Source organism: Diceros bicornis, chromosome 9 (genome assembly GCF_020826845.1).
Source record: "Diceros bicornis minor isolate mBicDic1 chromosome 9, mDicBic1.mat.cur, whole genome shotgun sequence".
Lineage (NCBI taxonomy): Eukaryota > Metazoa > Chordata > Mammalia > Perissodactyla > Rhinocerotidae > Diceros > Diceros bicornis.
Window position 1 is genome coordinate 12,980,058 of NC_080748.1, and position 17,294 is coordinate 12,997,351.

Sequence of the window (17,294 nt, forward strand, 5' to 3'; positions counted from 1 at the left end):
GTTATTCGAGACTGTATCACGAGTGAATAGTAATCCAATGCCAAAATGCACAGGACATAGAATATACACTGCCTCTCCAGTCCTGAAAGACAGCCTGACACTGACAAGGCTCCCTGGTGCCTCGCCCGTCCCTCATCACGGTCCCAGGAATCCCACTGGGCCCAGGGTTGTTTCCATCTCCATTCTTACCACCTGGACTTGAGACAGGAGGTGTGTACACAGCCTGCAAACATTTGTCTCATCCTCCCGCAGTGCAGCCCCCCGTCCTGCCACATCCCCCATCTTCCGCTAGGTGGGCGGGGAGGTGCTGAGCCCTTCTCCCAGGTAAAGATTCAGAGGGCTGGCCTCTCACAGCTTCTCCCCTCCCGGGGCCAGGAATCGGGCTCATGGCTTTGCTCCCACAAAACAGATAGTTTTCAAACACAGTTTGCTACAGTGATGGAATGGGCATGAGAAACAAGGTCAGACTGCAACCCTCCAAGAAGTACAAAAAACAAAAAGTACGAGCTATGGACCCAAAATAAGAACGAAGGGGCTGACGTGTTTTGAGTTAGGAGGGCTTTTGAAAGCATCTCTAATGCAAAGAGAAGGTCAAAGGGACAGGAGAAGCACAGCGAGGCCTGCTGAGGTTTGCTTTGGGATAACCGCGGCCTCCCTGGGCTTGAGGATCTTTTCTCCGTCTGCAGTCTGTCCAGAGCCACCCCCACACAGCAGCTGCCTGCCCTGGGAGCCAGACCCGGGACACTGGCCAATGAGCCAGGCTGCTGAGCTGCCTCCTTAGCCCACCCCACCCCCTGGCCTGACGGCTGTCTTGCAATGTGTTAGGGACCTGGGCCAGCCTCCCCTGTCCCCCCACTAAGCCCTGGAGTGCCTGCATTTGAGTGAAGCCTGGGGGAGAGTGAAAAGAAGGTGATTTGGTAGCAGTGAGAGCCCTAAATCCATTAAAACTCTCGTTCTTGAAAACCATTTTACAGGTAAAGAGGCAGAAGCCCTTAAATGCTAGTGCAAGTGCAGCCCAACCCAAATGTCACCTCCTCTGAGATGCCACCTAAGACCCAGTGCCCGCCACACCTCACTTCACCGCTGCCCATTCCCTTCGCCTCCCTTCTGAGCTAACTGCCCCACGGTTCTTGGGACTTATTTCACCCAGTCTGTGTGAGCATTTTAAGGTTCAGTTTGTCTTTGTATTCCTCACAGTGCCCCCACCAAGCAGCTTTGCTGGAGGTGGGTGCTGAGCACTAGTGGTATCTTCTTGATTGGTGAGGGTACAATACCCTTCAGACCCATTCATTCCTACTGCGCTCTGCCGGCCCGGATCCCACTTGCTGCCCTGCTCCTCTGAGTCCCCCCCAACCTCTACTCTCTCCTGATATCTGGTTGATGGGCTGTCGCTGCTCACTCCCTAGTTTGCCTGGTCCCAATATAATTAATTACTGGGTGCCTACTCTGTGGAGGGGAGGCATATACAAAGATGAAATAGAAACAGGGCCTCCCATGACCCCTAGGAGCCTGACCTGCCCCCTGCCGGGTCCTGGAACCTGCTCCAGGTTACAGAGCAGGGAGATTCAGTCCTATAAAGACAATGTCTCTACTTAGGCACAAAAATTGAATCATGCAAACATGGCACTGAGAAGATGAGGGAGACACATGGCCAACAAAGATCTGGTGGCTCTTAGTGGACCACACATAGAATGTGAGTCAGCTATAGCCGCCTTGATTTTAAGAGGTGTTAATGAGCTCCAGGTGAGCCACCTCTAAGGGCTTCTAATGGCGCCCAGAGGAAGGCCCTATTATGCAGCCCCAGACTCTGCCCTTCTCACCTCACAAATGCATGTCACTGGTCTCAAGGGATGGGTGAAGGGAAGTGATGGATAGACTAGACAAGGCTGCATTTCCGATAACTGAAAGTGGGAAGAGGGACAAGTCAGCTCTCAGCTCTCATGCAGTTGGAGCATGGGTCTCTCTGGGGCCTTGTCTCAAGTCACCACCTGAGCTCAGTCCCCTCTTCCCCAGCTCGTTCTCTAGCTGCTGTCCAGGGGGAGAAAGGAAAGTCCCTTCATACCCCTGGCGTCTCCCCTCCCCCAGCCTGCAGGCCTCACCCAGTGCAGATCCGCCCAGCCAGCCGCAGCAAGTGTTAAATAATCCCTGAGCCCGGGTGACCTCTGGTAGGGCTTTCTAGCAAATAGGCCGCCTCTGATGAAAGCAGCCCAAACAGCTGAGCAGTTAGAAAGTGGCAGCAGTCACAAAGGATGTGTCAACTCTGCAGGAAATGGGAGGGTCATAAATATTCAGCAGCCACACTGCACACCCCAAAGCAGCAACGATCCCTAAAGAGGATGCTCACTTCTAAATGGGTCCTTTTCCCAGCCGGCACCAAGCCACCTTGAGCTCAGACAATGATGGGCCTGCTAAAGACGGTTCCCGCGTGGCTCGCGCTGAGCCCAGGAGCCTGGAGAGGAGGGGCGGGCCCCGCAGCCGAGAGCCTTGGGGCACCGTGGAGTCACCCTGGGCTTTGAAAACCCGAGACCAATTAAACCAGAACCTCTGGGAGTGGAACTGGGGAATTAGGATTTAAACAAATATTTCTAACTTTTATTTGGAAATAATTTCAAACTTACTGAAAAGTTGAAAGAATAAGACTAATACAGAGAATACTCGCATGTCCTTTTACCAATTGTGAACATTTTAATGTATTTGCTGTATCATTTCTCTCTCTACACAAGCTCATACACATACATACACTCACACATAATATTTTAAAAATTTTTTCTGAACCATTTGGAAGTGAGTTACGTCACGGTCCTTTGCCCCCGGACGCCTCAGTGTGCACTTCCTAAGAATAAGGCCATTCTTCCATATAACCGCAGTACAGTTATCAGCTTCAATAAATTCAACGCTGAAACAATACTTTTGGAATCAGTCTGTTTTTTAACTCCCCAGGTGAGCTCAATGTGCAGCCAGGTGTGAGAGCCACCGGGGCACTGAAACTCAGTCCAGGAGCCTGGTTCCTGGTAAACGAAGCAGAGAACTCCATGGTGCCCAGTTTAGGTTTTCCAGCTCACTCGGACCTATTAACAGAGCAAACTGGCTCTTGCGCAATTGAGACGCAGAGGAAACCTGCATCCTGATGTTCTTAAAAGCCGTGTTTCTGACAATTCCCTCCTCCTTTTCCTTCCATCTCACTTCTCAGTTTCCTCCGAGGGACCTCTCTTGTGACTCAAGCTTATTTCATAAGTAGCAGGTGATTTATTAACAATCTAATGGGGCACAACAATCTATTGAGAAATTATCCTGAGCTTTGTTCAGACTTCTGTGAACTTTTATAACTAAAATGAATATTTCCCTTTTCTAGTAATTTACCCCCATGGTCTTTGAAGGGGCATGTGATGGTTAATTTTACGTGTCCACTTGGCTGGGTCAGGGGTGCCCAGATATTTGGTTAAACATTATTCAGGGTGTGTCTGTGAGGGTGTTTCTGGATGAGATTAACATTTGAATCGGTATATTGAGTAAAGCAGATGGCCCTTCCCAATGTGGTGGGCTTCATCCCATCTGCTGAAGGACTGAATAGAACAAAAGGCTCAGTAGGGGAGAATTTGCTCTCTCCACCTGATGGTCTCTGAGCTGGGACATTGGTCTTCTCCTGGCTTCAGACTTGGACTCAGACTGGAACCACACATTGGCTCTCCCGGGACTCCGGCTTGACTGCAGATCCTGGGGCTAGACAGCCTCCGTCACCACATGAGCCAATTCCTTATAATAAATATATATACGTATTCGGTTCTGTTTCTCTGGAGAACTCAGACTAATACAAGGAGTGAGCTGGATTTTTCCAGAAGGGAAAGGAATGGGATAGAGAAAGCTGAAGAGGGAATTGGCCAAAAGGGAAGGAGGTAGTTGGACACTCAGAGATGGAGAAAGAGGATGGTGGACTACAGGTTCCTCAGGGACCTGACCCCCTCAAAGATATCCCCTCTGAAGTGACATATCCTCAGGTGGGGATTGTTATAAACAGCTGGGCACAAAGGACCAGGATCCCTGGGTCCAGGTGAGGGTCCTCTAGGGCTGAGCCCGGCCCGGGGTGGGTGGAGCTGCGAGACAGGCAGACAGTCTTTGAAGGACCACTTTGACCTGGCTGGAAGCTGGGCAGTATCTTCAGTTAGAGCCACAGAGCCAGGCAGGCAATGCAGGACCAGCTCCATGATCAGCCTGGGTGACATCCAAGAGAAGTGGCAGGACGAAACACCCTTAAAACCCCAAGAATGTTATATGTCCTTGGGAAGGGAAGGGGGCCAGAGGATGACTGACACTAGATTTCCAGGTGTGTTAGTCAGTGAAGATCCGCTTTCCCCAAGTGCCATAGAGCAAGTGACATCTGGAACATGCAGATGGAGCCAAAATCCATCTCCTTGTCCCAGTGTTTCCCTTGGGAGAATCATATAGAAAAGTCTCTCTTCCTTATAGTATTCTTTTAGATATCTGAAGATGATCAGGAAGGTTTCATGGGCCGTTCTCCAGGGGGAGGAGGGTCTCTGATACCTCTAAAATGGATTGTATTTGCATATGTGCATTTTTCTGGGGAAGGAAAACCATAAACTTGGTCAGATCCTCAAAAGGGGCTGGACCTAAAAAAATACATGCCACTATAGTAGATTGAAAAGGGCCTTTAGGGCAGACTACCTGCTTTCTGGGCCACCTGCCCTGAATCGGTCACTCATTCATTCACTCAGTAAATATTTGTTGAAGCCCTCCTATAGCTCATGCCCTGTATCTCCAAGTAGTCTACTTCACTCTGCACAGAGTGGTTCTTCCCTCCGGTTTGCTCCTCCAATCGTGTGTCTGACTATGCGTTTTAATCACAATCTCCCCTCATTGCTCTCTCTCCATCTTAAAGTCTCAAATGGTTCTCACCACCAACCCCTCTTCAGAGCAGTCAAGCAATGGCGACTCTGGGGAAATTGAAATTCTCCACTTTTTCTCATCCTGGCTCCACCCCCACCCTAAGAACACCTTGAGGCTTCTTCTCAGAAAATATTCCTAGTAAGATATTAGTGGAGTGTTCCTCCTACAAGGACTATTTGCAGTTTTATTGGGATCTTGGAAAGAATGGAAAATCTTCACAGGTTGTAAAATGCATCTCTATGGGTGACAGGGAGGCTGAGAATTGATTTGGGGGGGGATTGGGCCTCCCTGGAGCCCCACGTCAGACTCCCTGGGCGGTGTCCTTCTCCTTGGTGGGCTGGCCCTGCCCCCAGCAGCCCCTGTGTCTCTCTTGTGCATCCGCACCTGCTGCTTCACAGCCCCTTACAGCCTAGCCAATACTCCTCCTCCCACGCCTGTGCCCGTGCTGTGAATGCCGGCTGGGAGGCCTTCTTTCCGTTTTCTGCGCATAAAGCCTTCCCATCCTTTTTTCAAATCCTCACTCAAGTTTCACCTCCTCTGAATCCCTGTGCAACTGCAAGATCTCTGGCCCACAGCCATGTGTCTCTCTCTTCCATAGTCCCCTGTATCTTCTCTCTTCCACACCACCCTATACCTTCTCTCACTTCCACAGTGTCCCGTATTTTCTCTCACTTCCGCACCATCCCGTATCTTCTCTCACTTCCACAGTGTCCCGTATCTTCTCTCACTTCCACAGTGTCCCGTATCTTCTCTCACTTCTGCAATGTCCCGTATCTTCTCTCACTTCCATAGTGTACTATATCTTCCCTCACTTTCTTAGTATTCTATATCTTCTCTCACTTCCATAGCATGTATTTTGCACTTAGTCACTTATTTTCTTGAATTCTCTGATTGCTTCAAACAGGAAGGTCTTCCCTCCCCTAATGAAATGATTAACTTTTGGAGGTATTTTTTCTTTCCTAATTGAGATTTCCTCTTTTGTTTTTGTATGATTATCAGTATAAAGACATTGTGAACAATATACCCATAACTCATAATGCAAATACAGTCATACGCCACATAACGACGTTTCAGTCAATGATGGATCACATACACAACCGTGGTCCCATAAGATTAGTACCATATAGCCTAGGTGTGTAGTAGGCTATATCATCAAGGTTTGTGTAAGTACACTCTATGATGTTTCACAATGACAAAATCACCTAATGACACATTTCTCAGAATGTATCCCCATCGTTAAGTGGCCCATGACTGTACTAAAATCCAAAAAGCCACATAGTTGTAATCCATTTCCAAACAATTTTCCCAGTGACTTTCCAGTTTAAACTAGGAGACAAATTTTCCTTAAAAAGAGGCTATTAACCACCAGTATTTTCAAATGTTGATAAGTTAAGTCCCACTATTCACAATTTAATATCATGCACATTATGTACTTATAAGTCTCCAATTTGTCACAGCAAACTAACAAAGTTATTAGGAAAACAACTTATGCCACCTTTAAAAACTATCACAGATAACACCCAATTCTGACTGGGAGAGCCAAGATTGGGGAGCAATTTGCTTCAAAAAGCAATTGTACTGAAAAACAGCTTGGATATAGAAGATAAGTAATTTAAAATGCTTGGGACATATCAAATGCAAGATTGGGATTCCAAATTACCATTCAGTTATGCTTCACATTATAGGTTTTAAAAACTGCCCCACCCACCAATTTATGGAATGTTAGGTCACCTCATGAGACTGTCAAAGCCTCCTGCAGTTCAATAGCCTGCTATATTTTAGTTGAACAGAAGGAAACCAACCGGGACGCAATTTCACCTCTTTAAAAGCTTTCACACTTAGCTAACTAGGAAAAAATGGGATAAAGTATGTGATACTTAGCTTTATGGGTCAACTTGGCTAGGCTATAGTACCCAGTTATTTCACCAAACACTTATCTTGGTGTGGCTGTGAAGGTGTTTTGTAGATACAGTTAATATCTACAATTAGTTGTCTTTAAGTAAAGTTGATTACTCTTGATAATGTGGGTGGTGCCTCATGCAATCAGTTGAAGGCCTTATGAGCAAAAACAGGTTTTCTGGAGAAGAAGGAATTCTGCCTCAAGACTGCAGCATTTACTTCTTTCTGAATTTCCAACCTGCTGGCCTTCCCTACAGATTTCAGTCTTGTCAGCCCCCACAATCATGTGAACCAATTCCTCAAAATAAATTTCTTAGCCATAAAAAACCCTCCTAGAACTCTAACTGACACAAAGTAAAATTTACTTCTTCTTAGAGCTACAAAAATATCTTCATTTACAAAACAGTTAATGAAAATATTCCCCTAGATTATACAAGAAGAGATTGTACAAATGGCAGATTTAAGCCCTAACATATTAATGATTACATTAAATGTAAATGGTCTAAATACACTAAGTAAAAGACAGAAATTGGCAGAGCAGATTAAAAAACATGACCTAACTATGTACTGTCTTCAATAAATTTATTTCAACTGTAATAATATAGGCAGGTTAAAAGTAAAAGGATAGAAAGAAGATATATCATGCAAGTAATCAAAAGAAAGCAGGAATAGCTATACTAATATCAGATAAAGTAGACTTCAGAGCAAACAAAATTACCAGAAACAGAGAAAGATATCATATAATGATAAAAAGGGTCAATCCACCACCACAACATAATTCAAGACTTATTATGAAGTTACAGTAATCAAGACTATGTATATTTAGCAGAGGGATAATCACATAGATCAATGAAATAGAATAGACAACCAATAAATAGACCCACACAAATATGTCCAACTCATTTTTCACAAAGGTGCACAAACAATTCAATGTAGGAAAGATAGTATTTTCAACAAATGGTGCTGGAACAATTAGATATCAACAGGTAAATAAATAGATGATAGATAGATAGATAGATAGATAGATAGATAGATAGATAGATAGAAAGAACAGTGACTTACATCTCAACCTCATACAAAAATTAACTCAAAATAAATCACAGACTTAAATGTAAGATGTAAAAGTAAAACTTATAGGAAAATATGTAGGGAAAATATTTGGGATCTAAAGCTAGGCAAAGGGTTTTTAGACTTGACACCAAAAGCACAATCTGTAAAAACAAAAATTGATAAATTGATAAAAATTGATAAATTAGACTTCATCAAAATTAAAAATTTTTGTTCTTCAAAAGACCCTGTAAGAGGATGAAAAGATAAGGTACACAATATGGGAAAATATTTGCAAATTACATATCTGACAAAGGACTAGTATCTAGAATATATAAAGAACTCTCAAAACTTAACAGTTAAGAAGCAAACAATCCAATTAGAACATGGGCAAAAAAACATGAAGAAAAATTTTACCAAAGATACACATATGGCAAATAAACACATGAAAAGATGTTCAACAGCATCAACCATTACAGAAATGCAAATTAAAACGACAGTGAAATATTACTACACACCTATCAGAATGGCTAAAATAAAAAATAGTGACAACACCAAATGCTGGCAAGGATGCAGAAAAACTGGATCACTCATACATTGCTGGTGGGAATGTAAAATGGTACAGCCACTGTGTAAAATAGTTTGGTAGTTGTTATATAAAACTAAACACTCAGCAATTACACTCTGGGCCGTTTATCCCAGAGCAACACAGACTATATTCACACAAAAACCTGTACACAGATACTTAGAGCAGCTTTATTCATAATAGCCAAAAACTAGAATCAATCCAGATGTCCTTCAGTGAGAGACTGGTTAAACAAACTGTGGTACGTCCATACCGTGGAATACTATCCAGTTACAAAACGGAAGAAACCTGGGGTGAGTCTTTAGTTCAGCAGGGTAGAAGATGAATGTTGGGGATGTCACTGTAAAATATAACATGTGGCAGCAGCAAGATCCCCAGTGAGCAAGCACTCAGAGTGGACACTTCTGCTGGGGATTTCCCAAGGGCCTCATGAGGTCAGCAAATTGAAAGGACCACAGGAAGGAAGAATATTTGCCTCTGATATTCATAAGCGCTATTCACACATTGCTTATTTCTAACAGCAGTTGTCTAAAATAATTTGCTTTCCAGCTTCTTTGTCTTCTAACCCTGAGAGACTTGACCTGGAATAGTCAAGAGGTGAGTGACCCAGAAAACCAAGAGAAGCCTATTTGTTTGGCAAAAGGAGAAGCCAGCAGTCTTAGAGGACATTAATCAAGCCAGATCATGTCTGAGAAATATATCCTGAACTTGCTTTCCTATGGTCTGTCTAACTCTGTTCACTATTTGATTTCACATCGTGTTTGAAGCCCTACTATTCAACTGTATCAAGGGTGGACAATTTCTCTTCCATGTATCCTACGAATTCTTGTATTTGAAGTTGGCTGGTCTGTGTCTGCACTAAGCATGTAGCCTAGACCCTTACTCTGGTTATGTCCATTAACCGGTGCTGGAGTGAGCTTGGTCTTGACACTGCATAGAATAGATGACTTCCTCTTTGATGTGACTTTTAGAAACCTGATAAAGATTCTTACTTTCAAAAAGACGGCTCTTTTCTCAACTCACAAAGGCTTCACACTCCCAATTTAAAGAAAATGTAGTGAAAGCATAATAGAAAACATTATGGACTTAAATCTAGGTCTTCTTATCCCCAGACCTGGCTCTCCCTTTTGATAACTTCCAGAATTATTCTACTGAGGGCAATTCTAGTCCTTTGTTCCCTTATCTGGGTATATTTCTTATCTCAGAGGATGATTACAAAGATTCAATAAGATAATATATGCAAAACAACTTTGTAAAACTCTAAACCCCCCTACAAATATGAGGTGTGCCTCTCAAATTTTATTATCACACCTGCTTCCTCCTACAGTGCTTCTCTGCCCTGGAAGCTCATTACAATTACCTGGGACCTTTTAAAAAATACCAATGATACTCCTTCCCCTCCACTCCCCTCCCCTTCTCATCCCTTGGAGACAGGGCCAGGACCAAGTAAGGCAGTGGCTGAAGGACAAGTGTCAGGGCTGGGCACTGAGGAGGTGTCACAGCTAGGGAGGTGACCAGTGTGGTTGGGAGATTGTTATACGGAGAGGGATTGGGCAAATATTAAATATGCTGAGGATTACAGAAGCCAGGTTTACCATTCCCACTGTTGGAAAAGGGACTTACAAATAAGGAAAGAGAGAAGGCTTGAAAGAACCATACAGTATTGAATGGAAATTAGAGGTATTGATGTGAACGCATGTTTTTTGTTTTTGTTTTTGTTTTTGGTGAGGAAGATTGGCACAGATGTTAGCTCAGGGCCAATCTCCCTCTATTCTGTACGTGGGATGCCACCACAGCATGGCTTGATGAGAGGTAGAGGTCTGCACCTGGAATCCAAACCTGTGAACCCTGGGCCACCGAAGCGGAGCACGCGAACTTCACCACCACGCCACCGGGCGGCCCTGAATGCATGGGTTTAAATATATATCCATGGGTATATGTGTGCATGTGTGCATGTGTATGTATGCGTGCGTGTGTTTCTAACTCTGAACAGTAGGAAAGCCTAGAGGCAATGACGCTTGAGCAGCAATGAGCACAATGAGCGCCCAGACTTTGGTTTCTAAATATTCTCCTCCAGTAAAAGGAACCCGGAGTCCTTGGAGAAATGGCTGCTTCCAGGGCTGGGACAGACAAAGAATTAGAAGAGTCTGGAATATTTTGTCCAGAAAGTAAAGAGAAATTATGAGAAGGCGTGAGAAGTATATAGGAGCCAGCTTGAACGGGCTCCCACTGGCCAAATCTAGAGAAATCTGATCATCAAAATACGTAATGATAGAAATGGATTACAACCCATTGAATAAAATAGAATACATGAGCCTATATTGATATAAATAAATGGAGTAAAAGGGAAAATTCTTCCTTAAAGTAGAATGCCAACCAATAATTACAGAAGAAATGGACTTAGAAAATCACCCTGGCGGGTGAGGACTGTATCACCAGCTGTCAAGGCCCTGAGATGCCAATTGTCTTCCTGCCTGTCCACACCCATTCCCAGCTGCCTGACTCCCCACTGCTATTGTCTATCCTGTTGCAGGGCACCCCCTTGCTTTCCCCAGCTGGCCCTCTCTATGCCACATTTCTCTCTAGGCCTCCTCACACCACCTGTCACAGCTTCCCTGGACATGCTCTCTGCCTGGCCCTGGCACAGGTACTGCCCACCACCTGCCGCTGAGATTCCCTCCAGATGATCTGCCTCACAGAATTAGTTAATGCCCTTGCACACACTCCCGTAGCACTCTGCATGTTCATTGCCAGGACATGCCACACGTTTTAGCGTGTAATTGTCTGCTTTACGCACGATATTAAATTCCATGAGGGCAAGAGCTGTGTCCTGTTCATCGCTATATGCCCAGTACCTATTTAGCATATAGTCCCAATGCCATAGTAGGCACTTAGTAAGTATTTGTGGAATGAATGGGTGAACGTCTAGTGTCCAGGTCCCACCTGGACCTCCTTAGTCTGACCAATCCCATCACCAAATAAATATAATCCATTTCCATAGGCCTGGACACAAAGCATGATGGGACCACAGCAAAGCTAGCAGTAGGGGGAGCCCAGTGTTTGGTCCCCAAAAAGGCAAGGATCATGCTGACTTTTCAGGTAGGCATGGCAAGCTGGTCTTTCAGGAGAAGCATGGTAGGGGGCTTTCAAAAAACCTTTTTCTTGAAACCCAGATGAGAGTAACATTACTCTGGCGAGGGGGCATCCCACACAACAGCACATCTTTAGCAGCTGTAGCATCCTCAAAGAGGGCCTTGGAGATCTTAACTAAAATGCAGGTTATAGAGTCCACCCAAGACCTGTTAAATCTGGGCCCGGGGTCCAGGGCTCTATATTTTTAACAAGCTTTACGCACACTGCATTTGGAGAACCTCTGAGCTACAGAATGGAAGCAGGAGCCCACCTTATTCAAGATAGGATTCTGGCATGAGCTAGGTTGAATAGCCAGACTCCAGCTGGGAGAGTAGGATTTGGGGTTGTTTGTGGAGAGCATGTGCCAAGAATTTGGAAGCAGGCAGACTTTTTTTTAAGTATTATTATATATGTAGTTGATTTTCTCGAATGCCTTTATTTATTTTCACCTTGATTTGTTTTTTACTTTAAAAAAATTAATAGACTTTATTTTTAGAAGAGTTTTAGATTTACAGAACAATGAGCAGGTAGTTTAGAGTTCCCATATACTTTCCTCCCCTAATCTCAGTTTCCCCAATTATTAACATCTTGCATGAGTGTGGTACACTAATTGTAACTAGTAGTTACAATTAATGAACCAATATTGATACACTATTATTAACTAAACTCCATAGTTTACATTAAGGTTCACACTTGGTGTTGTACATTCTATAGATTTTGACAAATGCACAATGTCACGTATTCACCATTATAGTGTCATACAGAATAGTTTCACTGCCCTGAAAATCCCCTGTACTCCACCTATTCACTCCTTTCCCCTCCCCACAAATCCCTGGCAACCCCTGATCTTCTTACTGCCTCTATAGTTTTGCCTTTTCCAGAATGTCATATAGTTGGAATCATACAAAATATAGCCTTTTCAGATTGGCTTCTTTTCACTTAGCAATATGCATACGTTTTCTCCATGTCTTTTTGTGACTTGATAGCTCATTTCTTTTTGTTGTTGAATAATGTTCTATTGTATGTATGTACCAGCTTGTTTATCCATTCACCTATTGAAGGACATCTTGGCTGCTTCCAGTTTTTAGTGATTGTGAGTAAAGCTGTTATAAACATTTGTGTGCAGGTTTTGTATGGACATGTTTTCAGCTATATTGGGTACACACCAAGGAGAGAGATTGCTGGGTTGTGTGGTAAGACTATGTTTAGTTCTGTAAGAAACTGCCAAACTATCTTCCAAAGTGGCTCTACCATTTTGCTTTCCCACCAGCAATAAATGAGAGTTCCTGATGCTCCACATTCTCACCAGCATTTGGTGGTGTCAGGTTTTTGAATTTTAGCCATTCTAATAGGTGTCCATGGACCAGTAGTGATGATCTCTGTTTCATTTCTGATATTAGTAATTTTATTGATTTTTCAAAGAACCAGTTTTTATTTTCATTAATTTCCTATTTTTAATTTCTTTGATTCTGCTCTAATTTTTATTTTTTCTGCTTTCTTTAACTTTATAGTGCTCTTCTTTCTCTAGTTTTCTAAGGTGGAAGCTTAGATTACTGATTTAGATTTTTCTTCTTTTCTCATATAGGCATTTAATGCTATAAATTTCCCTATAAGCACTGCTCTTGCTGCATCCTAAAAATTTTGATAGATAGTATTTTCATTTAGTTCGAAGTATTTTTAAATTTCTCTTTAGAGTTCTTCTTTGATCCATGTGATATTTAGATGTGTGTTGTTTAGTCTCCAACTATTTTGGGATTTTCCTGCTATCATTATGTTATTGATAAATTGTGGTCTGAGAGCACACTTTGTATGATTTATATTCTTTTAAATTTGTTAGGATGTTTTTTATGGCCCAGAATGTGGTCTATCTTTGTGAATGTTCCACATGAACTTGAGAAGAAAGTATATTCTGAGGTTGTTAGATGAAGTACTCTATAGATGTCGATTAGTCTAGTTGATTGATGGTGCTGTTCAGTTCAACTACGTCTTTACTGATCTTCTGCCTGCCGGATGTGCCAATTACTGATAAAGTGGTGTTAAAGTCTCCAACTATAATAATGGATTTATCTATTTCTCCTTGCAGTTCTGTTTTTGCCTCACATATTTTGATGCTCTATTGTTAGCTGCATACACATTAGAATTGTTATATCTTCTTGGAGAATTGATCCCTTCATCATTATACAATGCTTCTTTTTATCCCTGGCAATTTTCCTTGTTCTGAAATCCACTTTGTCTAAAATTAATATAGCTATTCTAGCTTTTTTGATCTTGGCATTAACATGGTATATCTTTCTCCATCCCTTTACTTTTAATCTATCTCTGTCTTTATATTTAAAGTAGTTTTCTTGTAGACAACCTATAGTTGGGTCTTGTTGTTTTTTTAATCCACTTTGACAGTCTCTGTCTCTGTCTTTTAATTGGTATATTTAGACCATTCACATTTAAAGTAATTATTGATATATTTGGATTAATATATCAATATTTTTGTAACTGTTTTCTACTGATTGGACTTGTTCTTTGTTTCTTTTCTTTTCTTCTTCTTCCTTTTTTTTTTTTTGTATTCCTCCTTCTTTTTCTGCCTTGTCTGGTTTTAAGTGAGTATTTTATATGATTCCATTTTCTCTCCTCAGCATATCAATTATACTTCTTTTAAAAAATTTTTAGTGGTTGCCCTAGAGTTTTCAATATACATTTACAACTAATCTAAGTCCATTTTTAGATAACACTGTATTGCTTCACGGATAGCAAAGGTATCTTGTAAGAGCATGAGAGCATTCCCAATTCTTCCCTCCCATTCCTTATAACATTCCTATCATTCAATTAATTTATCAATATGCTATAATCATCCAATAAATTGCCACTATTATTACTTTGAATAAACTGTGATCTATTAATCAATTAAGAATAAGAAAAATGAACAGTTTTATTTTACCTTCATTTATTCTTTCTCTGACACTCTTCCTTTCTTTACACAGATCTGAGTTTCTGACCTATATCATTTTCTTTCTCTCTAAAGAACTTCTTTCAGGCCTACTGGCAACAATTCCCTCAATTTTTATCTATCTGAGAAGTCTTATCTGAAGAAGTCTCCTTCACTTTTGAAGGTAATTTCACTGGATACAGAATTCCACGTTGGTACCTCTTCCTTTCAACACTTGAAATATTTTGCTCCACTCTCTTGTTGCTTGCATGGTTTCTGATAAGACGTCTGATGTAATTCTTATCCTTGCTCCTCTATAGGTAAGGTTTCTTTTCCCTCTGGCTTTTTTTTTTCAAAATGTTCTTTCTGTCTTTGGTTTTCTGCAGTTCGAATATGAAATACCTAGGTGTAGTTTTTTGGTATATATCCTGCCTGGTGTTCTTTGAGCTTTCTGGATCTTTGGTTTGGTGTCTGTCATTCATTTTGGAAAATTCTCAGCCACTATTACTTCAGATTGAGTTTTAAATCTTGCTTCTGCCATTTACTACAGAAATTATCTCCAGCAAGCTTTTTGAGCCTTAGTTTCCTTAACTATATAGTGGGAATAATGGCTATGTGCTCCAGGATGCAGGGAGTCTGAAATGAGGTCATGCTTTGTACAGTGTCTGGCATAGAATGATGGTGGGGGCTGGTGGCTAGTGAATATCAGGGAATAAAGGGAAGGCTGTCACTGAGCAGGCTGGGTGATGGACCCTGGACATCAGGCCCACAGGACAAAGTCCCTGGTTGGTATGCAGAAGCCACTCATGTCCTTCCTAGACTGATTAGGAATTCATTGAAGGAGAGGGGAATGGCAAAGGCCCAAAGTGAACCCCAGAATTGACAGAACTTCCTGGAATCCAGGAATCTTGGAATTGCCCCAGTCAGTTGCCAGGCGCACCAGTAAACCCCAGACATTTTCTCTAGCTTCAGTAATGTACACGTGTGTCCAGAATAGTCTCACAAGATACAGGTTTTGTGTAGGCAGGAGTCAGGCTACCCCAGCCCAGGCTCAGAGTCAGCTTCAGTGAGGACTGCAGCTCCATGTCCAACAACGTTCTGATGTGGTCTAGGCTGGAGATGCTGGGGGATCTGCCTGAAGCCTCCAGGCTGCCGTTCTTCAACTTCCACCCCTAGACTGTAACATCCCTGAGGCTGCAGTCTGCTACTCCAAGGGGAACAACCCTACGCTTTTGCAAGGGCAATAGTTGAATATCCTTACATGGAAAGGAGTGGGTTCAATTCATTGTGGAAGCAAAGAAAAAGATGAAATACAAATATAAACATTTTTTATATGTTAAGCATAAGAGCCAAGGTACCCTACCTTCAATTTACCTGCCTTAAAGACATGTGCTCCAAAAAATGCTCTAATAGGTTTCTGGCCAAGATAGATTAATGGGGACTAGATTTACCTTACCTCCCGAAAAAACTAAAACCATGTGACACAGCCATGCCACTCTATTTGCCCAAGAGAAATGAAATCATATGTCCACACACATTCTAGAAACATGAATGTTTATATTAGCTTTATTAGTAATAGCCAAAAAATGGAAACAACCCAAATATCCATCAAGAGATGAATGGATAAACAAATTGTGGTGCATCCATACAATGGAATACTATTTAGCAATAAAAAGGAATGCACTACTAATCCATGCAACAACATGGATGAATTTTAAAATATTTATGTGTAGCGAAAAAGCTAGACAAAAATAGAGTTCATAATATATTATTTCTTTTATATAAAATGTATGAAAATAAAAACTAGCCTATAGTGACAGAAAACAGATCAATGGTTGCCTGGGGAGTGGTGGGTGGGGTGGGGATGAGGGAATGAGAAAGTGGCATTACAAAGGAGCCAGGAGAAACTTTAGCAGGTCATGGATATGTCCATTATCTCAATTATGGTGGTGGTTTCACAGGCATATCCATATGTCAAAATTTAACCAATTGTATACTTCAAATATGTGCAGTTCACTATAGGTCAACAGACTGTTAAAAAATCAGTTCTTATTCCTACATTATCTTTTGCTGCTTTGCCCCTTTAAAAAAAAGTTCGGTTGCCTAAATAACCAAGTAAATAAAAATTAAAAGAAAAATAATGTAACCGTCTCCACATATACAGAAAAACTTTGAAACATGAAATGTGGACTCAGAGAAACAGACTCCTCTTATGTCCTTGTAAAGGAAAACTCTGTTCCTTTACTTACTACTCACTGAATATTTCACTTCTGGTCACCTTTTATGGGGCTTTTCTCACTCCAAGCCATTCTGTGGCACCAGCTGAGTGTCCTATGATTTAACTCTATTCTGACACTACCTGTATATACCACAGGTGAAGGCTCAGTCCCACAAGATTGCCCGTCTCCCTACTTCAGACTCCAACCTCAAGTCGAGACTGTCACCCGGGCTTCTGACCAATTGGCTATAAATCGGAGAAGCCCATGACCTCCTCTTCAGGTTCAATTAATTGACTAGAATGGCTCACAGAATTCATGAGTTTACTTACTAGATCACTAGCATATTATAAAAGGATATAACTCAGGAACAGCCAGATGGAATAGATGCATAGGGCAATGTATGGGGGCAGAGGCACAGAGCTTCCATGCCTTATGTGGGTGCACCACCCTCCCAGCACTTCCATGTGTTCAACAATCTGGAAGCTCTCTGAAAATCCATAGTTCAGGGATTTTTATGGAGGCTTCATTGCTTTGACATGATTGATTAAATCATTGGTCGCTGGTGATTGATTCAACCTCTAGTCCCTCT